This window comes from Thalassophryne amazonica, chromosome 9 (assembly GCF_902500255.1).
Source record: "Thalassophryne amazonica chromosome 9, fThaAma1.1, whole genome shotgun sequence".
Lineage (NCBI taxonomy): Eukaryota > Metazoa > Chordata > Actinopteri > Batrachoidiformes > Batrachoididae > Thalassophryne > Thalassophryne amazonica.
In genome coordinates this window covers 107,677,599-107,702,877 of record NC_047111.1, presented here as the reverse complement: position 1 = coordinate 107,702,877, position 25,279 = coordinate 107,677,599, and the positions used below count along the sequence as shown (strand labels likewise).

The 25,279-nt window shown below is 39.9% G+C and overlaps 1 long non-coding RNA gene across 1 annotated transcript in view; it reads left to right on the top strand.

Annotated features, from left to right (window-relative positions):
• LOC117517782 overlaps nt 1-22,857 on the top strand; it is a 191,925-nt gene extending 169,068 nt beyond the window's left edge. The window contains exons 4-5 of the long non-coding RNA XR_004562829.1: nt 8,425-8,628; nt 22,814-22,857. This is a non-coding gene — a long non-coding RNA (uncharacterized LOC117517782). The remainder of the gene's footprint in view (nt 1-8,424; nt 8,629-22,813) is intronic.
• The last annotated feature ends 2,422 nt before the right edge of the window (nt 22,858-25,279 follow it).

Here is a 25,279-nt window from a genome sequence, read left to right as displayed (position 1 = left end):
GGCGCCTGACGGCGATCTGCGCTTCGAGGCGGCAGCGTCCGCCGTTTCAAGTTGAAAACTTCCACATTTCAGGCTCTGTTGACGCAGTAAGTCGTCAGAGAACAGAGAACTTTCAGAAGAAGTCGGCATGAGGAGTTTATTCGGACATTCCATTGTTAACGGTCATTTTGTAATGAAAGAATGTGCGGGCAGAGTCGCATGTCGGGCTGGACCCGACCGCGGGGGGTCGCGGCAGGAAAAACACCTCCGTTGGAAATCTTAACGGGCAAGTTGGAACATGCCCAAGCTGTTAAACAATTTCTCATTTACTCACTTGTTGAAAGCCATTAAAAGCCGCCTGAATTCTACAAATGGTTTTCAACACGGAGGTGTTTTTCCTGTCGCGGCGCACACAGATTTGCCGAGTCGTCACAGAAACGACTCGGCGAATTTGCGCGTACGTCTTTCATTAAAAAAATGTCCTTAAACAGTGGAATGTCCGCATAAATTCCTCATGCCGGCCTCTTCTGAATCTTCTCTGTTCTCTCACGATGTCCTGGGTGAATTAAGCCTTAAATTAGGATGTTTTCAGGTCGAAACAGGCCGACGACAGTGCCTGGAAGTGCTGCAGGACGTCCCGCTCCGTGGGAAGTCCTTACACCGACAGAAACACCCCATAATCTCTCATCAGCCGTTAAACTTTTCACAGAAAACCAGCTTAATTTCTCGAATAGTGTCCACTCGGATATTCCTCACAGGTCCAGAAAAAATGTTGATAAAGCAACGCGCGCCGTCTCGAGCAGCGTGTGAAACAAAGGAATTCAGCCGAGGAGGGCGGGACCACATCTCACTCAAGGCCCTGCCCACAGGGAAATGACGTCACCGACACGCGTGAAAAAACTCACGCATGCGCACGAGGGTTCAAGCATGATTGGTGTAATCGCACGTCATTCAAATCCATATAGTTAAAAAAAAAAATAAAAGGGTCGGTTTATTATCTAAGAGACCTTGTATATTTCAAATAATCTTTTTTCTCTTACTAACCTTCTGGGTCCTACAATCCACTGGTGGGTTTGAAATAGCAATTTTCATCAAAAACACATGTGTTATGTGCCTTAAAATTTTGCCAAAAAAAAAATAACTGTTTGCTCTTTCTAGGGTGTGCAGCCAGTACATTCTAGTGCCGGTCCCAAGCCCAGATAAATGAGGAGGGTTGCGTCAGGAAGGGCATCCGGGCGTAAACAAGCCAACCCAACTATGCAGACTCAGAATCGAATTTCCCATACCGGGATCAGTCGCGGCCGGTTTAACAACGTCGCCACTGGTGCTATTGCCCAACAGGGTGCCGGTGGAATTGGGCTACTGCTGGGCTAAGACGACAAAAGAAGAGGAGGAAAACGTTGCCACGAACAGCGGTGAGAATAATGAGAAACTAGAAGGTGGGAAATGAGAGTGGGGACTTTGAATGTTGGTAGTATGACTGGTAAAGGGAGAGAGCTGGCTGATAGGATGGAGAGGAGAAAGGTTAGACATATTGTGTGTGCAAGAGACCAAGTGGAAGGGAAGTAAGAGCAGGAGCATCGGCGGTGGGTACAAGTTGTTGTACCATGGTGAGGACAGGAAGAGAAATGGTGTTGGGGTCATTTTAAGGAAGAGTATGTTAAAAGTGTGTTGGAGGTTAAGCGAGTGTCTGACAGGGTGATGAGTGTGAAGTTGGAAATTGAAGGGGTGATGATGAATATCATCAGTGCATATGCCCCACAGGTAGGTTGTGAGATGAAGGAGAAAGAAGATTTCTGGAGTGTGTTAGATGAGGTGGTGGAGAGTGTGCCCAAGCATGAAAGAGTGGTGATAGGAGCAGACTTCAATGGGCATGTTGGTGAAGGGAACAGAGGTGATGAGGAAGTAATGGGTAGATATGGTATCAAGGATAGGAATGGGGAAGGACAGATGGTAGTTGATTTTGCAAAAAGGATGGAAATGGCTGTGGTGAATACCTACTTTAATAAAAGGGAGGAGCACAGGGTAACATATAAGAGTGGAAGAAGGTGCACACAGGTGGACTACATTCTTTATAAGAGATGCAAGCTAAAAGAAATCACAGACTGTAAGGTGGTAGCAGGAGAGAGTGTCCACTAGACAGCATAGGATGGTTGTTTGTAGGATGACTTTAGAGGTAAAGAAGAAGAAGAGAGTGAGAGCTCAACAAAGGACAGATGTGGAAGCTGAAGGAGGAAGACTGTTGTGTGAATATTTAGCGAGCAGGTGAGAGAAGCACTAGTTGGAGGGGAAGCAATTTTGGACAACAGGAAAAGTACTGCAGATGTGGTGAGGGAGACAGCTATGGCAAGTACTGGTATGACATCTGGACAGTGGAAGGAAGACAAGGAGACTTGGTGTGGAATGAAGAGGTCCAGGAAAGCATAAGGAGAAAGAGGGTTGCGAAAAAGTTTTGGGATAGTCGGAGAGATGAAGAAAGTAGATAGGAGTACAAGGAGATGCGGCGTAAGGCGAGAAGAGAAGTGGCAAAAGCAAAGGAAAAGGTATATTACGAGCTGTACAAGAAGTTGAATAGTAAGGAAGGAGAAAAGGACTTGTACCGATTGGCCAGACAAAGGGACAGAGCTGGAAAGGATGTGCAGCAGGTTAGGGTGGTAAAAGATGCACATGGTAATGTGCTGACAAGTGAGGAGTGTGTGCTGAGAAGGTGGAGGGATAATATTTTGAAGAGTTGATGAATAAAGAAAATGAATGAGAGAAAAGGCTGGATGATGTGGTGAGAGTAAATCAGGAAGTAAAGAGATTAGCAAGGAAGAAGTGAGGGCTGCTATGAAGAGGATGAAAAGTGGAAAGGCAGTTGGTCCAGATGACATCCAATGGAGGCATGGAAATGTCTAGGAGAGATGGCAGTAGAGTTTCTAACCAGATTGTTTAATAAAATCTTGGAAAGTGAGAGGATGCCTGAGGAGTGGAGACGAAGTGTGCTGTTTCCTATTTTCAAGAACAAGGGTGATGTGCAGAGCTGCAGTACCTACAGAGGCATAAAGCTGATCAGCCACAGCATGAAGTTATGGGAAAGAGTAGTAGAAGCTAGGCTTAGAAAACAGGTGAAGATCTGTGAGCAACAATATGGTTTCATGCCGAGAAAGAGCACTACAGATGCAATGTTTGCTCTGAGAATACTGTTGGAAAAGTACAGAGAAGGACAGAAAGAGTTACATTGTGTGTTTGTGAAAAAGCTTATGATAGGGTGCCAAGAGAAGAGTTGTGGCATTGTATGAGGAAGTCTGGAGTGGCAGAGAAGTATGTTAGGGTAGTGCAGGACATGTACAAGAATAGTGTGACAGCGGTGAGATGCGCAGTCGGCATGACAGACTCATTCAAGGTGGAGGTGGGATTATACCAAGGATCAGCTCTGAGTCCTTTCTTGTTTGCAGTGGTGATGGACAGGTTGACAGATGAGATCAGACAGGAGTCCCCATGGACTATGATGTTTGCAGATGACATTGTGATCTGTAGTGAGAGTAGAGAAACAAAACAGTAGTGAGACCAGCTATGTTGTATGGTTTAGAGACAGTGGCACTAACAAAAAGACAGGAGGCAGAGCTGGGGGTGGCAGAGCTGAAGCTGTTGAGATTCTCTTTGGGAGTGACAAGAATGGACAAGATTAGGAATGAACATATCAGAGAGACAGCTCAGGTGGGACAGTTTGGAGACAAAGTCAGAGAGGCGAGATTGAGATGGTTGGACATGTGCAGAGGAGGGACCAGGGTATCTAGGGAGAAGGATGCTGAGGATGGAGCCACCAGGCAGGAGGAGAAGAGGGAGACCAAAGAGGAGGTTCATGATGTGCTGAGAGAGGACATGCAGGTGGTTGGTGTGACAGAGGAAGATACAGAGGACAGGGTGAGATGGAAACGATTGATCTGCTGTGGCGACCCCTAACGGGAACAGCCGAAAGACAAAGAAGAAGTTTGCTCTTTCTAGATTCTGTTAAAAAATATTTTGCTTCTTAGCACAACTGTGAAGCTTTGGCATCAACTGAATGCAGATGGCGGGGGAGCATTAAGAGACTGGGGAATAGAGCTGGGTGATATTACTTACAATTCGTATTGCGATATAAATTGAATCCCTTCACGGTAACAGTATATATCACGATATAAACTTAAGTGTAAAAATTATAATGGAAGTGTTTCTGAATGGGTTATACAGTCTCTTAGCAAAGTTAAATTGATTAAAATAAACAAACAAATAAATAAAAAACAAAAACAGGAATAACTAGAAGCACTCAGAGAGTGCAAACCTTCGCCAAGGCCATGGGGTCACTGACGCCATAACATCTACACGCCGTGGAATCACTGAACCTAAAAAAGTCTAACAATGATGTTTGCTCAGTAGTATGTTTGTAAGTAGTAAGTTTTATCTGCTGTGACTGGATAACATGTATCCTTAGCGCGTGGCATCACAGTTTATTGCAACTTGTACCTTTCCCAGAAGCTACTGTCATCTGAGCACTGATATTGATATTGCATGTGCTTATAGACAAAACAAATAAGAGACAAAATTCAATTTATTAATCAACAAAACTGCAAATACTCGTATATGAATTTTTTTAACATTTATGAAACACTTCTCTAAACAAGGCCATTTCTTTTTGTCTCTTTCTCTAAAAATTGTATATAATAATCATTAATTTTTTAATATATAAACAAAAATAAATTTAAGAAATATTACAATTTGAAAACAAATGCACCCGGACATGATGACAGCTGCAACTGCTTAATGCTAACTTTTAACATTGAAAATGCCATAGACATGCTAACGCGTTAGCATCGGGATCCAGATCGTGATCCGGATCACCACTAAAATTTAATCACTTGTTCGTCTTGTCATTTCCAACCACCAAAATCCGTTCAAATCTTGAGTTATCCTGCTGACAGACAGACAAACAAACAAACGCAACCAAAAACATAACCTCCTTGGTGGAGGTAATTAATTTTGAGCACCTGAGTCTCTGATTTGTATCAAAACATTGGAATGACCTCATTTTGCCATTCCTGCTTCTGTCCAGCAGGTGGCAGTGTTAGTTTGTCTGTTTTTGGTGGCATTTTGTCCAGAAAGTCCTTAGAGACCACCCCACGTCGGTTGATGGTCCTGATTGTCTTATGTCGTGGGGTTCCACCAGTGATAAATAGAAGGCATTTTTTTCTCTCTCTCTGCTCTCCTGCCCCGAAACAGAGCTCTCAGCTCAGCTGAATGAGGAAATATGAGACTGTTTACTGCGGCTTTCCTACGAGTACGCGGACTAAATATGACCATAAAATTCACAAAAAAAACATTGCGGAAATTATTAACCCCTTAACGCCTATTGTCGCATATATGCTACAATATTTGACTCAAATATGCAACATACCAAATTGACCAGAATGCCTGTTGTCGCAAATTTGCAACATACCAGTATTATTAGTATAACATTATAACATACATTATTACCAAAATACCAAAATTACTATTTATTTTTTGTGCAAAAGTGAAATTAATAATCTCAACATTATTTACCATCTACTTAAAGGCAAAAACACACACAAAACTTTTTTTTTATATACAGCTCTATAAATTCAGGCGTTAAGGGGTTAATCATAATTCAGGTTATAGTCGGGCTACAAATATAATTTAAAAACTCATATAAAGTTTGAAGCACAGACTTCTAAAATGCACTGAGACGGAGACCGAGTCTGGTGAATTTAATGGGACAATTGATTAATTTGGTCATGTGACTTTTACATGACTGAATTCAGTCAGGTGACACAGGGTTAAAATGGCTTATAATTTTACACACTTACAAGGAGACGTTTTAATCTACTGAGGTGGAGATGGAGATGGAGATGGAGCCAGCTGTGACCAAAGCACTGACTGCAGCATTTTCCACTCATTGAGACGTCATCAACAAGCATTATCGCGGTTGGTCGGTGGAGTCTAAATCTCTACCGTCTGCCAAATTTATACTGTGAAACGGTTAAAATCGTTTATATCGCCCACCCCTGCTGGAGAGTGATGGCACGAAAAATACAGAAAAATAAACTCAGTATAAGTTCGGCATGTGGAGGCCCCCTCCTCTTTTCCCCAATGACAGGTAGCAGCTGTGGGCACTTGGAAAAATGTTGTACATGGAGGTTCCATCTTTTGTCAATTTTGTAAAATAAACATTCAAAGAAATTCACCTTACATTTTTCCACTTTTATGATTTATGGTAGTGTAACTGTTTTATACTGCACAAAAGACATTCATGAGTTACACCTACTTTGAGCCATGATTTGTGGTTTTTCCACAGAGGTGCAGGACTTGCAGGTGAAAAATGAAAAATTAACCCACAGTGAGTAAAAATGCACGAGGAGCAAACAAAGAATAGCAACTGCTTTCTATACCTGCTTAATCCAACTAAGGGTCCCACCCACACGCACACCTATGGACAATTTAAGGTTTCCAATTCACCTAATGTGCATGTCTTTGGACGTGGGAGCAGGAGCACCTGGAGAGAACACGCAAACTCCACACAGAAAGGCCACAGGTGACAATCAATCCCATGACCTTCTTGCTGTGAGGCAACAGTGCTAACCACTAAACCACCTTGCTGCCGGCAGGTTAACAAATTAGTAAATAAAAAAATAAAAAGAAGATGATGTAATGAACATCAGACTTGTTCAAATGACAAACACCCTGTTTGCTTTGAAGAGTTTCAGCCCAATGAATGAATGAATAATTCCAGAAAGACAAAAAAAGAGGCAACACTAATTAATGAAGAAGAAAGTGATACAACATAATGTTCATGTTTATCTAAAAGAACTGTTTCACAGGTAAATTGTGGTTATAAAATAATTAATATTGTAATTAATTATTAATTTTCTTTATTTTTAATGGCTGACGTTTTTTTTTTTTTGTTTTTTTTTTACAGAATCTTTACAAGTTTCATGTAATAAAATAAGTTCTTCTGGCTTCGGGATTTAACATGAATCTGCATTCTTTATCATTTTTATGGCAGGCCTAATATTTATACACACACACACACACACAATACAGTGGTGTTCAGAATAATAGTAGTGCTATGTGACTAAAAAGATTAATCCAGGTTTTGAGTATATTTCTTATTGTTACATGGGAAGCAAGGTACCAGTAGATTCTCACAAATCCAACAAGACCAAGCATTCATGATAGGCACACTCTTAAGGCTATGAAATTGGGCTACTAGTAAATCAAATCAATTGTATTTATATAGCGCCAAATCACAGTTGCCCCAAGGCGCTTTATATTGTAAGGCAAGGCCATACAATAATTACGGAAAAACCCCAACGGGGTCTGTCTCTGGTTTTTTTTGGGGTTTTTTTGTCCATTTTAAAGCATTGGAGATCATTGTAGATGAACAGCCTATAATTTTTTGCACCTGCATATACGTTTCCCCTCTCCAATCAACTTTTTAATCAAACTACGCTGTTCTTCTGAACAATGTCTTGAACGTCCCATTTTCCTCAGGCTTTCAAAGAGAAAAGCATGTTCAACAGGTGCTGGCTTCATCTTTAAATAGGGGACACCTGATTCACACCTGTTTGTTCCACAAAATTGACGAACTCACTGACTGAATGCCACACTACTATTATTGTGAACACCCCTTTTCTACTTTTTTTTTACTAACAGCCCAATTTCATAGCCTTAAGAGTGTGCATATCATGAATGCTTGGTCTTGTTGGATTTGTGAAAATCTACTGAATCTACTGGTACCTTGTTTCCCATGTAACAATAAGAAATATACTCAAAACCTGGATTAATCTTTTTAGTCACACAGCACTACTATTATTCTGAACACTACTGTATATAAATGGCAGCCTTGAGGTGGAAGGGGCAAAAATAGAGAACATTACACACACACTAGACGATCATAGACCTTCTTCAGTATGCAAATTTCAGCCAAGTTAAAGCAGCACAGAGTTGTGCGTACGTCGGTCATTTCGGTGACCCCTGCGTGAACTGAGACAGCAGGTGGTGTGGGAAATGGCCACACACTCCTCGTGTCTGCGGCTTAACGCTGTGTGCTGCTTGTGGTGACTGCACCATTAAAATGGGCCTGAACAGCAGCGAGTGAATCTGTAAATGTGTCAGAACATAACAGACAGACTGGGTGAGATAATTATCCCGGAGTCATTTGGAAGCTGCTCTGCTCTGCCCAGGTACCCACTGTGCACAGAAAGAGACCAGACGACCTTTTGCTCGGCTCAGTCCCACTGCAGTCACTTAAAATAGTGATGGATGTTTCCCTACCACCTTTTTTTCGCTGCAATCCCTTTCTCATTTCACTCCCCCCCATCCTCTCCCCTGCTCTGCTGCAAAGCCACCATCACCTTATTTGTCTCTTCTGCTCTGTCTTGTTTTTGTCTCATCCTTCTCCATTTCTAGCCCTTCATTCCCCGTGTTCTTCCAGAGTGAGGAGGAGGAGGAAGAAAGGAAAGAAGGCGTGGGGGTCGAAGTGAAAAGGAGGGGGCGTTTCGATCTTCACCCACTCGCTGGTCGAAAGCGGTGGCTGTTAATCAGCTGACATGGCTGCTGGATTTTGTTCCTAATGCAGGAACCTCAGCGGCGAGGCGGAGCGCAGGATAGCAGGTGAGGACAATGAGGAGGCAGGAGAAAACGAGGACCGCGCCAAAACAAAGGATCCACTGCTAAGGACTTATCCTAGCACACACTCACACACACACACACACACACTTTTACACATCAGTAAATCAAACAGATACTCTCAGGTCCAAGTCTTCTTCCTGCAGCTATTGATGACCAGGGGTTAAAGTGGGCCAGAACGGTCCAGCACAGCATTCCGGCACCTTCGATAACTTCTACCACAATTGTTGTTAAATTCCAAGGACCAAAAGAAATAACTACCGCTGCAGCAGCAGCTCCACTCCAACTCAAAAAGGACAAGAGTCTGACTTTTACTTCAGTAACAATTAATTCATAAAAGCTGTTTCCAAACTGTATTTCAGACCAAAAGAAACCAAATTTACTGGAATACCTAAAAGACAGATCCAGGTCTGTCTGAAGATGAGTGAGTTTCAGTTTGTGTTCACAATGTGTTAACTGCTATCGTAAAGCCTGGTTCACACCGCAAGTTTTTAAAATTGTCGTTAGGTTTCCAAAACCTGAGAGACCCCAAAGATGGAAGTAAAAAAAAATCATAGATCTAACAGTTTTGGTCGTACGGTGTGTGGTGTGCAGGCACACGGTGAAGACAACACACCACACATGAACACATTTCACACACGAACATTCCCAGGTCAGACAGGAAATCTCGCAAAACCTCTCGAGATTAAACGTGACTTCAGCGTCAACAATGTGAACTATTTACAACAGAGAAAAAAAAAATGATACAAAAAGAAAAGGCATTGTTTAAAGAAGTGTAGACAGCACAACCACCGGACTTTCTGGTAAGTCATAACAGTCGCTTTGATTCTGGAATCCGCTCCGTGCGTCCATCATGTCGTTTTCTGATTGGCTGCATGTCACATTCAGCAGGCTGCGTGCTCATTTGTGGTGCAATATGGGGCCAAGACAATCCAACATGTTGGATATCCTCCAGTCTGAACGCTCCTGACGTCCTACCGAGCAGACTAGAGCGCTCTTAACACACCACACACGACAGGAATATTAGATCAGATTATCTTTAGCTTCATAACGACACTCAGGGCATTCTTAAAATTTTCGGAAGTGGAAGATCGGGTCTGAAATCGGCCTTATTATCTTGCCGTGTGAATGAGGCATAATGTGACCATAGGTTGTTGTATGGCCCTGAGCGTTCCCTGTCCTGTTGTCAAACTGTAATGTTTGTATTTTAAATATATCAAATCAAATCAATTTTATTTATATAGCGCCAAATCACAACAAACAGTTGCCCCAAGGCGCCTTATATTGTAAGGCAAGGCCATACAATAATTACGGAAAAACCCCAACGGTCAAAACGACCCCCTGTGAGCAAGCACTTGGCAACAGTGGGAAGGAAAAACTCCCTTTTAACAGGAAGAAACCTCCAGCAGAACCAGGCTCAGGGAGGGGCAGTCTTCTGCTGGGACTGGTTGGGGCTGAGGGAGAGAACCAGGAAAAAGACATGCTGTGGAGGGGAGCAGAGATCAATCACTAATGATTAAATGCAGAGTGGTGCATACAGAGCAAAAAGAGAAAGAAACACTCAGTGAATCATGGGAACCCCCCAGCAGTCTAAGTCTATAGCAGCATAACTAAGGGATGGTTCAGGGTCACCTGATCCAGCCCTAACTATAAGCTTTAGCAAAAAGGAAAGTTTTAAGCCTAATCTTAAAAGTAGAGAGGGTGTCTGTCTCCCTGATCTGAATTGGGAGCTGGTTCCACAGGAGAGGAGCCTGAAAGCTGAAGGCTCTGCCTCCCATTCTACTCTTACAAACCCTAGGAACTACAAGTAAGCCTGCAGTCTGAGAGCGAAGCGCTCTATTGGGGTGATATCCAGTCTGCGGTTATGCATCAGACTTGAACAAATCTGTCTGTCCGGCATGTGTACAATATTTGAAGCTTGTATTGTCAAGTCCGACTTTGTCATGAACCAGCAGGTCGTAGCACCTCACAAGGACATACAGCGGAGGTGGGGACAATGACTCACAATGCATTGTTAGTGTTGGTAATAAAAATGAAAGCTAGCCAAAGAAAAAGTCAAAGAGCAGCGTTAGATACCTATGACAAAATTACACTGTTGATTAGTGTTGAAACAGTCACTCCCTGTATCATTACTAGTGGTGTAGTACTAATGCTACATTCAAAGCGACTCATTAAATTCCAAGTTGGAAATGTTTGGTTTGTGCTTTCACGTGGTGAACTCTGAATATAATACGGATGCATGCAGTAACATATTCGAGCTTTGCTGTTGTCTGTGCGAAGAACACAATAATAAATTGTTACAACAGCTTGTTGTGGGTAGGTAAGACTACAAATGTGTCAAATTAGTGTATTTCTATTTGTGCTGTGGACTCAGTGACAAAATAGGAATTATTGCACACATCTTTGCAAAATCTGTAACATTGGCAACATCGCTAGTATATAAAGAACACAAAAATATTACAAACAAAAGTAAATAATTACCTCCGCCAACAAAGTCTGATTGTAAACAACCTGGAGCCCCCAATTTTTCATATATCGTTATAATTTTTTACTGAAGATTCATATCCTGATAGGCAAGAACTGATTAAATTATCAAGGTCATAAGTCAAAGGGCAAAGTCAGGAAAAATTTTAGAAAATTGGAAAAATCCCTATTTTTAACATTGAACAAATTTTCAAAACTTCATAACTTACTGTTGAATGTCATTCCTGTAGTCCGCACACAACAGCACATGCAAGCGCATATGCACATACACAGTACTGTCGGGACGCGGAGCTTTCAAGACTCACAATTCGTCAGAACACTGCCTGTGTGCTCTGCTAGCTGTTAGCTCAGCGTGAGAGAAAGTCGACGCCGCCGAAATGGGTGAATTTAATCTACCATACAAAAGTACTGATGTGGATTCTGATACAGAATTACTGTTTCACGTTTGATGGATTTTCACATTTGATAGATTACTCCGCGCCCTAACTGCTGCTGGACAGAAAGCTCGCTGCTTCACGGTAAGCCTACCCTCGCCGACCGAATTACCAACAGAAAAATAAACTGTGCACACTAAGAAATAAAACGTTGAATTTATTGATAAAGTTAAGGTAACTTTTTCCACATAACATTGTCAATTAAGTGCAAAACAATACTGCAGTTGAAATTAATCAAATCAAATCAAACATTATTACTTAAATCCCTAAAATTAACAATTGCAAGTATACTGAAAATAATAGTATTAATTACATTTAAAACCCCTGTGTTTCATTTCTTAGAGTGTGCAAACGATGGAATTGGATTAGAATGGGAATAATCCCTTGTGTCTGATGATGTGTCTGAAATATCGGGCGACGTGTCGCCAGTAAAGCAATATTTTCAACTGTATATCCCAGCATGAACGTCCGACGCATCATCAGACACAACAGGATTATTCCCTAATTATATCTTATCAGACATGCTCCAGTCACTCTCATATTTGAAAGAGCGGTGCAGAATGGCACTCAGTGTCACCTGACAAATTTTGATCCAGATCCGATCCGGATTGTGGATTTTGTGGACATTTAAATTTAATATTGAAAAGCCCATTTGGTGTACATTTTGCATTATATCTCAATCAAAAGTGCCTCAATCACTCTAATTTGTGACAATGAGGTGCAAACTGGCACTCTCAGTGAACAGATCCGCATCTGATCCGTATTGCAGATTTAGCGGATATTTGATTCTTTTTAACACCGAAAAGCCCTTTTGATCTATATTATTTTTAACTTATGAAAAAAACTTCTAATAGGATTTTGACCTTGAAATTTTTTTTCCAAGGTAAAAATTTGTGGAATTGGAAACTAGTGTTGGCGCTCAACGAGTACAGTGCTCCAGTTTATTAAAAGTAAATGGCATTTCTAATAATGTTTCAACAGTCATGACTGAGGATGCTATGATTATAGTTTATATAGATAAATCGGAGCACTGAATTTCCACTGGAGTTTCCAAGAAAAAAAAAAAAATCCAACCCAATCACACATTCAAATAATTTTTTCTGAGTTAGAGCATGTAATTTACGACTTCACGACATGTCTTGAACGCAGCATGGGGTCGTCTTCTTCTGGCTGCTCCATTGGGGGTCACCACAGCAGCTACATCAACTGTTCAAACAATTTGTAGCACTAATTCTTTTAGCTTATCCAACAACTAATATTAGGCATTATTGACTCGATATAGAGAACAACTCCAAATCAAGTAGCACTTAGTCCATCGGAGCGTGCTGTGTAAATATGCCCGTTATTTTACATGAGAGTTATTTTGGTGGTGGATTTTAGGGTTCCCCCACTTGTCAAATGCCATTTTAATCCCTGACAACTGCAGGATTACAGTAAAGAAAATGTAACCCCTTGATTCCACTAGGTTTTATCGTATCACATATCCCTTCATTACGTGTCAGAACGTTTCAGGAGCATCACATTTGTTTACTTGCTGATTAGGTGATTTTTCTTTGATTTTTGGGATTCTACCATGGGTGAGTACCCTACATAAATCCATTTTTTGTATGTTTTCATCATGTTTAATGTTATTCCAAAGAGTGTTGTATTACTTAAATGAAATACTGTCTAGTATACATACATGGGACACTTTAAAATGAAGATTGTTTGGATTAATGCCATCTGTCTGCTGACTTCCTGCCTGGCTCAATCTGCTCTGTACACATTGACAATGTTTCTGTCAAAAACAGACTTGATGCATATTTTCCAGAGCGGAAAGGCAATTGTGAGATTCACCATCGCTCTACTAGTGGAATCACAAGCATGGTCTAAGGTGGCCATGATCCAGTCCCGCAGCATTTGGGCTAGCCATGACATAATACAGCTACATCTGGTGGAATTAAGAGGTAATTGTGTTTATTGATGAAATATTTTTTTTATATTTGTTTATTTGTTCAATTAATCAAGCTAAAAGACCAAAAATTGGCTGGTCCACCTTCTCCTATGTGAATATTAATATGTTATATATTATACAAATAATGAATGTTTATATATGCAATGGTAAGAATATTTCATGAGGTGAAAGATGGAATGTTACACGCAGAAGCGGAATGAAAAACATGCATTATGTTGTTTTGGGTGGAGTAACAGGAAGACAGAGGACAGGAAGGAGAGGAAGAGTAGTAACCAGTAAACCTGTAGTGAGCAGTATTTCTGGTATTTATATTTGCAAACTGTTTTGTACTTTCACTTTTGATACTCTGTGTGCTTCTTACCCTGTGTGCTGCTATACAATGCTGCTGGAACCTGAGTCTTCCCAAGGGATTAATAAAGTTCTATCTAATTTAATCTAATCTAATTTTATATAATGCCTAACAATCCTGACGATGTACTGCATACCTGATACCATGTATTGACTTCTTTGTGTATAGACTGCCGTCTGCTTTCCTCAGTCCAGCAAAAAACCGTGACAGAAATTTGTTGAGCTCTTAATCCGACAGCACTTGTACTTCAGGTAGAGATGTCCCAGCGAATACTGCAAATGCATCCAGACAGTTTATGGCATACTGGATTATTAATTTTGTGTTACAAAAACATGCGCCGTCAATAAAATGAACCCTGCTATGCTTGTATTTAAGCTAAGTGCCATCGCCGCTCGTGTGAGCGTGCGCTGTGGTCACGGCGTGCAATAGCACAAACTGTATAACACCAAAAATTGCACACTAAATAGTAGAGCCCGACCAATAAGGATTTTTTGAGGCAGATGCCGATAATATTTGGATGAAAAAAATGGAGATAATTGATAAATCGGCTGATTTACCGATAGCCGATAAATTAGCCAATAGTGAATCTGAATGTTTCAACCTCTTAGCAGTAAACAAAAGTTTTTCCTGCTAGAAATAAGGTCTACACAACGTGGGCTTAATAAAAAGCGTGACCGACTCAATGAAGTACATTTAACACATTACTACATAAACTGAGTTAATCAAACTGAGTTGAACTGAAACGGGAGAAATGTGGGGTGAATGTAATCACAAAGTTATTACAAACAACATCCTTATAAACTTACTTGTATGCTTTTGTCAGCCGATCAGTGCAGTCTGATGGCGAACTACGGGGGCCGGTGATGAACACATTTAAGCAGGGGTGTAATCAGCTCTCAGTTGAATGGAGTCAGAGCTCCATCTACTGGACAAGCGGTGCAAGGACATTTTACATTGCTGACGCAAACATTATTTCAGTAACTGTTCTGTTTATGAGAAATTATCGGCGTTCTATCGGCCAAATTTTGGCCAGTAGTGAGTACTTTGAAAAGGGCTTATATTGGCTGATATATCAGTCGGGCTCTACTAAATAGAACCAAATTTGCACGATAAATGGAGCACAATGGCAAATGGCATGAATAATCCATATCCAGCTCAGTCTCACGCTTTTTTCGTGACATGTTTTTTTCTTATTTTGCTATTTATAATCCTCCCCCGTCTCCTAACTCTACCCATAACCATAATGTAAGTGTCTCCCCTAATCCTAACCATAACTCCCCCAGAACCCCACCGTCACCCCACATTTCGTGCCCCCCGTGACAAAAAGCGGCCCATTTACATGCCACGTCAGGAACCAATAGATTAATGTACTTTTTGTAATGCCATCACGAACTGGCGTGAGACTGGGTTGTCCATATCGCATTACACACAAACCACCAATCAAATGACAAGGACCTATTTAGGTGTTTGTATGTCAACGTAATTTGAAAAGAACTAGTTTGGGGATTGAAAAAAAAAAGGCATTTTATAGACATTATTTTACTGTATGGATTGAACGATTAACTGACAGATTAATCAATTCTAAAAACAATTGTAAATTTGCGCCTTGTTTCTTGGTGTAGATCATTTTAAACTGATGTTTGTAGTTTAGATCTTATTACTAATCTGTACATTTTGCAGAACATTGCATACTGCGAATGCTGTGGTTTCATTAAAAGTATTTTTAATGAATATGGTGTCTGTGTTTGGTTATTCTGAAATCTAAGAGCTCTACTTCGTGTAAGCAAACAACGCAGGAATTCTGCAGGTTCCTCTCCGAACGTTTTCATTGTTTTCACTTGTGAGGTTTTCATTCCCCTTGATATGGAGGATATTGGTTTTGTTGCCAAAGGCAGCAGAGAGGATGGTTGGTGTATTAGACAAATAGTCATACTGTGTGTGTGTGTGTGTGCGCGGGCGCAGTGCGGCCAGGCTGCAGATATCATCCATCTCCCTGACACTGGCCCAAGGGCTGCTGGGAAAGTGGCAGACAGCTCCTCGGCTCTGACAACAAACGCTGCATCCTAATTTTCCAGCACGCTTGGAAAAAGCCACGGTGCTCCTCCCTCATCACCCAGAGCAGAAACCCATTAACCCGGCGAGCCGGGAACAAAGCGTGGCGCTCAGGCAGGCCACCGCTGGCTGCAGAGAGTCAGAGCATCAGCTTACCATCATCCACCAGCTGTGACTCTGAGCACCAACACTTTGCATGAACTCTGCTTTTCAAACCGTCACAGCTGCGGTAGGGCCGCCTGCACGGAGCAACGTCACAAAATAAGAGCATTTCTTAAGTCAGATCTAATTAGACGGCCGTTTATTGCTCCCTGACACTTGACAGAAGAGATTTCATTTATCGAGCTCATTTTCAAAATAAAAGTCCTCCTGGTGGTGTTATAACTGGATTACATGCTTTGTGTTTAGCCGTGACTAATTGTGTTAGAATGCTATTGTCAGGCAATGTGTCTCTTTTGTTATGTGCGCCAATTTTTTGTTTCTGTGCGTGTCTTCTCGGGCCCCACACATTAAATGCACACTTCCTAGGAAACTGCTGGGAAGCGCGTCTTTATGTTTTACTGGAGCGGGACGAACCTTGAATGATTTTTGTCAAAGCAGCAGTTATCTGCACAGATGTGAAATTTAAAAAAAAAAATAAAAAAAAATCCATCCTTCACAAAACAGGCCTGAGTGTTTAGCCTCACAGTTTTGTTTTTTTGCTTTGAAACTGCGAACGTGCACATGCAAGGTTTGATATGAAAATTTTAACACGTGCTCATTTCAAAATACACAAATATTAGATCATATTTTAGTCTGTCAATAAATGATGAAACTCAGCTTTCTTGAGGCACTGCACATTAAATTGAGTTTGAAACATTTTAGATGCAAAATATATGTAACATTTATAATATATATATGTATATATGGGTAATTGGGTTTATCTCACTCACTTATCTTCCGCCCCTTACTCCAATTAAAGGTCAAGGGGACCCTTGAGTTTTTCTAACGGAAATAATTAATTGCAACATGCATGCTAGTACACGTACACCCTGTGTTGATGAGCCTTTAAAATATGAAATGACCTTATTTATCAGAGTGTAAGATCCATTGGTGTAGCTTATACACAGAATAATCACACATTTGTTAAAGATAATAATAATAATAACTATATAAGGCATCAAAGCACTAAACAAAATGCACTCCAATAATAAAAAAAGAAATGTCAATCATAAAAATTACACCACAGCAATGCACAAAAATCCCAAATTAAAAGGCTGACAAAACAGGAAAAAAAGCGTGAGTTATTCAGAAAATACAAATTTAATAATTTGATAAGGATATACAATGCTGAAGTGTCCAGCAGGTGTCACTGTTCACCATGTGGTAGCACACCATGTGATGGCTTCCTTTTTTTTAGGCAGACTCCAGAGCAATTACCCCCCAAAATTGGGTAATTCAATGTTTTGAAGTATTGTTTCAAGTTATGCATCGCTAATTTTTTCTGACAAAATGTTTTGGCAACATCCCCAGCCACACTTTCTATCTATTCTTTAATTCCAGTTATACTTTCACTTTGTGTTATATAGTTCATCTCACATTTGCGCACTTACTGGCTATCATGGTCCTCCCCACAGTTGTTACCTTAGTGCCACTCATTAGTTGGGGGTTAAAGCAAACATACCTTTGTGATATTACATGGGCACAACAAAGTTGCTTTGCGGATTGATCTGGCATAATAAAGTTCAGCAACGGTGGCCACGTGTTCTGTCTACTGTTTAATTTTAGATTTTGATTCTCTTGTATCTGCCCACATATTGATATGGACAATGCTTGAAACAGGTTTTCAAACACCTCAGATCAGTGTTTCAAGTTGGAATCTTTAATCCTTTTCCTCCCAGGCAAAATTATATATATTTTTTACACATTTTGCAAACTTCTTGACAGTAGCAAGGCTCCCATTTTGACTTAAAAGGGAATTGGTCGGTAATTCATGCGGATACAGTTTGTCCACAGTAGGCTCTATGCTGAATGATATGTGCACAACTTAATCATCGGTCTTATCAGACGGTTTCACCGTGCAGCAAAGTACAGAAGAGCTGGGAAGGAGAGGATTAATTTGTAGAACCAACAAAATGGTTTGGAACTATCCTGAGCCATACATTCTATTTTTTAATTCCAGCTTTAGTTATCCATTTTGTTGCACATTTCATCTACAATTTGCTCACGTAGTGGGCATCATGTTTCTCACGGCAGTTGCTAGTTGCAGAGCACAATGACAAGAACATAATGTGTGTCCAGTGCTTGGGAGGCAGACAAATGTAAGTTTTAACCACAGCTGATCATAATTTTTGACGGTTTATGGTCTATAATAGGTTACACGTTTTAGTGAACAATTCAGTGGTGACCCTGTTGGTCCCTGCATAGATGGGGAAAAACCCCCTGAATAAATAAATAACAAACACATCCAATGCTTTGTCCATAACTGGCAACAGTGAAAGTAGGCACCACTATCGTCCAGCAGGTGGCGATACATCTGAGATATTACAGAAAATAAAGTTGATTTTTCGATCAATCTGGTGCATCAAAGTTCACCAAAAGCAGGAGAGTTTGTCCTCATATAGATTTTTTTTTTTGATGACTCCATCTATGTTTTGTTTTTTCTGTCTACACAACCTGACTGGACCAACTCACTCACCCGCTCATCTACACTCATGCTGTCCAAGCAATAATTAGTTTTATCTTTTTTTTTTTTTCTTTTTTTTTTTGGTAACTGGGTACCTTTCTTGGATACAAAAATGAAGTGTAAATAAAAAAAAATACAAGAATTAAAGGCAGAAATTCAGAGAAAATGTAATATTTTGAGCAATGATGAAATCGGTTTAGGGAGTCGTGGTGTGTGTTTCTGTCTGTAAAGTGTCTGTCTGAGTCAGTTACGACCTGCAGCTCGTCTTCCTCCGTCAGCTTCACAATCCGACCGCCTTTAAAAGTCAGCCAAAGCCTGGACGTAGCGTTACTTCAATACTAAAAAATACATAAATAAAAAGTTTCAACAGGAGGCGTTAGCGTGGACTTTGAAGAGGGCGGGACTTTACGTCCATATACGGTCTTTCAGAATCCCATGATGCAACGCGCATTTGGAGTAGTTCCTGTTTTTCTGGTCTCATGGAAGGATGTGTGTTAACTGGAGTTACCATGAACATTAACATTATTTTAGCATAAAATGTGTGTCAAACGACCAGTACTATTTATAAAAAAAAATGGCCGTGGCTATTCACACGGCGGCCGTGTCCATAACTCTCATTTGGCTAATCATACGGCAAGACTGGTGGTAAAACTTGGAACTACTTGGATAAACAAACATACTGCATTCAAGATGTCTTAACTCCTTTAATATTTTTAGATTTTGATGATTTTTTTTAATTCGGCCATGTCCATAACTCTCATTTCAGTATTCGCACGGCAAGACTGGTGGCAAGAGACCGACCCTATTCGAACGGCGGCCGTGTCCATAACTCTCATTTAATGCAGTATGTTTGTTTATACAAGTAGTTCCAAGTTTTACCGCCAGAGTCTTTTGCCATGCGAATAGCCAAATGAGAGTTATGGACATGGCGGCCGTGCGAATAGCCACTTCCTAAAAAAATATCACTTGCACACTTTTAGATGTTAGCTACCGTTTTGAATGAACTCTACAAATTTGACTCCAACTTAACTGCTTATAAGTGAAGCTCGCTCTTATGGCAGACAAAGGCACAAACCGGAAATGGCACAAAAAATCTCCCCAGTGAAGAAAAAGCCACAAACCAGACAACATTGTTTTAAAAAGCCATAAAAAGCCACAAATTAATGGTAGACTATGCCGCAAACTGGAAATGATTCGATCCACCGACATCAATAATCTTTATGCTTAACGATTCCCTTATCGGTCCTTCAGAATGGCTGTTGTTTTTGAGGGTGTTTGCTGGGAAAATGATCATTTCTCAACATTGATTGCAGACCCTGTAGTGGGTCTGTAATCAAGTGCTTCTACAGCGCCTGTTCTTGAAGCTTGAGCCAACGAAGCAGTGCTCCAACCCACTGCTTCTTTGGTTCATTGCTTCGCTGCTTTTCAGAAATGGCAAGTCAGCTTCTTAACCCCTCTCAAATCCATTTAAAAATGTCAATCGTGAGTCACTTTTGTGCGGATTAAAGTTGCTAACTGGGTCTCTTGTTGCAGGCAAGAAACAAGAATCGTCCCCCATTCCGTTTGCACAGCTCCAAACATTGCGCCGCTCTCTGCCAAGTAAGGTTAGAATCTGGCTGGAATTAACAACTTCAAAGTGAATTGCTGTTTTAAAACAAATTACACCTCTTTCCAAACATTACAGTACAACCCCAATTCCAATGAAGTTGGAATTGGGGTTGTACAACTCAAACCTTCAGAATTAGTGCATTACTTTAAAAGAGAGATATTTTCACTTTATAAAAATGACAGAGATGCTGTTAATGTGTTGATAAACTGTCCGGAATTGGTCTGTTCATAAATGAAACCATGAATGAAAGTATCTTGCATTTGATCTACACTGCCACCATGAAAGGTAAATGAGACGTTTTTGCAGCAGCTAACAGGGTGTTTAAAAACACAAGCGGTGGCTCGTTTTGGGTTTCTAATTGCTTCACATTGAAGTTACGCAGCGCAAAAATTCGAAACTGGTTTATCAGTCGCTGACAGTGTGACGAGTCAATATTAAAAGTTAGCGGTAAGGAGTTAGCTGTAACTTCTGCTAATTTTTTAGGAGTTTATCGATTTAGAGTTCTAAAAGTTAATTTTTAAGTTAGTGGATTAGTGGTTATCGAAGCTAACTTTTTGGTTAGCTGTGCCCACCACTGCCAGTCGGTGCAAGGCTCCAGAGTAATCAAAAACTGAAAATGCAAAAAACACAACGAAATTCAGATATGAAGACTTAAAATCACAAATTAATCACACAAAACTATTTTTTTTTTTCCTGCTCCCCTGTTAGTATTCATTGATGCATTGTTGGTTTTTAATCCTTGGCTGCCGTTCATGTTTTTATCGTTACTGGTTCTACTGGATCTACTGCAGTTTTAGGTTCTTACATCAATACAGCCAGAACAATTTATGTAAAAACAATTAACATATGTTTATCTCAGTTACCAGCCCTGTAGACAGCATAAACGATTAATATTTCCCATTTATCTCTGGTACATTCCATTTATGAATAAAAGTGACTTGATTTTGTGATAAAATGTAATTAAAAAAAATCAAGTGTAATAAAGATATGGGTGGAGAAAACCAGATATAAATGAAACATTTTTCATCTATTTTAAAGTTTCTTTCTTTGAATTTTGAAATTAAAGCTTTCTTTGAAAATCGAAATTGGACACATTTATGCCATTCTATGGAACACGGCAAAGTTTTATATGTGTGTGTGTGTGTGTGTTTCTGGCATTTAATGCATACCGTGTCTTCCTGTCCGTGTTGGGCCTGCACACGTCACTGTGCTTCTTCTTGTTGCCACTTACTGCAACCTAAAATGATGAAAATACTTCGATCAGGGATTTCACTCTCTCAATACAAGTCAATACAATTCGTATTTGCAGAGTAAAACATATGTTGTACATATTAGGCATGTGAATCTCATCACTGACAACAATTACGATACACTACCAGCGATACGCTACATATAGCAATATATGACGATTCGATGCGATTTGATATGTATTTGATGGCAATTCAATCCCTCACAATGTGATTTGGTGCAATACGATTAATGATGGGTATTGATAAGATTTTATCAATATCGATGCCATTATCGATTCCAGCACCATAAGAATCGTAAGTTGGCACGTGCATAAAAGTGTTTAGTCTATTTCTTTCCACCTCTCTTCAAAAGCACACTTTCTCTCCAAATTAGTCCAATCCATGATGATTTTCTGGATGGTAATCCAAATGAAAAGGTCAAAAGAAGCCTTGATGGCCCTGGTTGGATTTGTACCACATGGACAGCAATGTCGCTTGGCTCAGTCTTTGGACAACAAGACCATTCAGTTTCTCCCAATTTTAGTGGTTACTGGTCCTGCAGCTGGTCCTGTGGTGGCTGCTGAAGGGCTTTTTTTTAAACTGTCTGATGGTCAGTTTCATGTTGTTCTGCAAAATCACTGTGAAACATGATCTTCATATTCTGAATATTCTTCCTCTTCATCGTCTTACAAAGTTTCTCTCTCTTCTAAAATAATTTCTAAGGCCTGTGAGCAGAGAATCTTTTCACCATCTTGATCGACTGGGACAAGGAGTCACACAGGCAAAGCTGTGTACTTGTTGTGTCCCGCCCACAAGTTGCAGCTGGGATAACGTAAAAAAAAAAAGAAAAGAAGAAGAAAACATAGAATGGTTATCACAAGTAGGGTAAATATGCAGGAATGTGGGTGAAGAAAGGTGCAGGTTCTTGAAATGTAATAATGTTTCAATCTTGCACACACACACACACACACACACACACACACACACACACACACACACACACACACACACACACTTTCATTACCTTCAGGTCCAGTGGACCTGAACACCATATATGCATTATAAGGGGATGTATATTGTGCAATCACTGAAAATATTGTTCTATAATGTTGTTTTTTAAATGACCCAAGGCCAATGAGTCTGGTTGGGGAAAAAACATTGGTTTCATCATTTTGAAAACGAGCCCCACAGATCCAAGCACATGATAATTCCTGTGTTTTTGTTATGATGACAAATAGAATTCCACAGAATATCATTATAGTTTGAAAGGGTTCTGAATGATGTGCTTTTTTTTTAACTGATTATAGTGGGTACTGTTAAAAACGTAAAATACGTTTTAAAAACGATCATTTCCGCTATCATTTTCAAAAGGAAAAACTTTTTTCTTTTTGCAGGATTGAACTCCACCATCAATCTGAAATTATTTCATCAAACCATCTAAAACAAGTTGAGGAGAATATTTTAATGTTTCTCTGGCATCCAGTAGGTTTTTTTTTTTTTTTGTACCATCAATCCCAAATTCAGCTGAAGTTGATCGGCTGATTGAGGTTTGAAAAATGGTTCATGGTTTTGAGAATATCAAGCCTGAATTTTTTTTTTTTCCAAAATAAAGTTTATTCAGGTTTGAAAGGTCGCTCTCACATGTTTGAGGTGTAAAGATGCAAATAAGAAAATATATATATTTTTTCTAAAAGAATTATAAATTTGTGGAATGACCTCCACCATCATGTGGTAAACACTCCAAGTGTGTGTGTGTGTGTGTGTGTATATATATGATTTTAACTGAGTTTTTTTACTGTGATATTTTTGATGATTAATGATGTGTTTATTGTACGTTTCTACGTTTTTTTTTACTTCACACAATAAACGAATTATGAATAATGAATTATGAAGCCTTGTGATCTTTAAAAAGCAAAACCTACATCGCAATCCGTGTGGTTTAGATTTAAACATTATAAAGAACATGTGCAGTCTTTGTCTTACCTGTGATGATTTGTCTCCCTCTAGTGTCTGAATGTGAATTTCTACACAGTGCAGCATAAAACTAATTTATTCATTCTGCAGAACGTCAGTGTGGAGACATTTACGTCTCTGCAAAGAAACGTCACAAACACTGAAGCTTTTCTCTGACTGTGAAAATTCTAAGCAAATGCTTCACAACAAAATATGAAACTATTGATGATCATCAGATGGAGAAAAGAAAAGTTACATGAACTTCTAAAACCCTCAAGTTCACTAACACGGAATCTGAACCTACTGACAGAATTAACCATTTTCCTGTGTAATAGTTGCAACGTGGGGACACTTATTTGACCTTGACCTCTGAACCTGATTGTTTACTGAGCCTAACCAAAATCAAATAATTTCTTAAGATCACTTGATATCAAGTGTATTGACATGGAGATCATGAGTCTACGCCTTCAGTGGCATAGCTAAAAATGTATTTTTGATTCACAAAATCCACTTTTTTTTAACATTTCTGGCAATTTCCTGAAATCTGACTGAAAGAAAAATTATTAATGTTATTCCTAACTCAGGCTCCATCAAAAGTCAGGTCTTGTCTTTTATTTTATTTTATATTTTTTTTTAAACTGTGTGTATAAACACAATAGCAAAAATATGGATGTTATTCAGCCTAAGCAGGAGTGCACAAACTACCAAAAAATATTTTTAACATCTATACGTAAAAATAACTATACAGAGGCACGGAACTAAAGAAACTTGGCCACTATTTGAAGGAAATCAAATTCAGAATTTAATAGGAGTTAACATACAATCTGGAAAAACGTCAATGCTACATTTAATTCATTGCACATATTAGACAAAATGTTTTGTATAACATTACAATAAATAAATATTCTATGGATTCAACATCTGTGTTACACAATTCATAGGCATTACAGTTTATGTAAAGTTAGCATTATAGGAACTCATTTGGACTGTGCTTTTTTTTTCATTACTTTGAGTTGTACCTCCAGCTTTTATAAATTTAAGGTACTTTGTATAGAAAGTACGTATGTGGGACCAATGGGCCTTAGAGCCGACAGAACATCACTTACTTGTAGTTTCTGGTAACGTTACCATATGCAGCATTTGCGGGTGTTTATTAGCAGAAATGGAATGTGATGTTCACAAATATTTGTTCACCGGTGTATAAAATTACCTGCGACAGTGATTCATGTGTTTTCATGACGTTAGATCAAGCCCAAATGGGAGTGGGCCCCCTCAACGCCACGCTGGTACAGTTGCCTAAAGGGGGCATGCTGCACCTTTCACATTTTGCAGCATGGCAGAAAGACTGAAATAAAAAGGAATCAGTTACACACACACCGATACCAGTTGCTAGTGCAGGCTAAGAAGTTTGAGAACCCTCATGTTTGTGAAAGTAAGATGATGGTAGCAGTGGGCATGAAGACAGCAACAGCAATGTAATATTTGACCTGAATGACCTTGACCTTCACCCAAATTGTTTACCTCTGGCTGAACATGCCAGGGCAATTCCGGAATCCACCTAAGTGTGTGATACGTGTGGTCCAAATCAAGTTAAAAATCTAACAGGGCACCACAGTCTTGTTTGAACCCTGCATGATATCGCGGGATTTGACAACTTATGGGGACAGCCGCTGCCGTTCTACAATATATACACAGCATCACTTCACACGGGTAAATGGTGTACTGTTTTGTTTGCGGCTGCAATCATGGAAGCAGTCACGAAAAGTGTCTTTTTTTCCGGTTCCCAGTGTAGAAGGGAAGATGAGGCAAATGGGAGACATTGTGTCGATTAGTGTTAAGGTGCCCTGACACTTTCACTACTTAGAGCCGCGCACTTGCACACACTTCGCCATGACAGTCCCACCCGG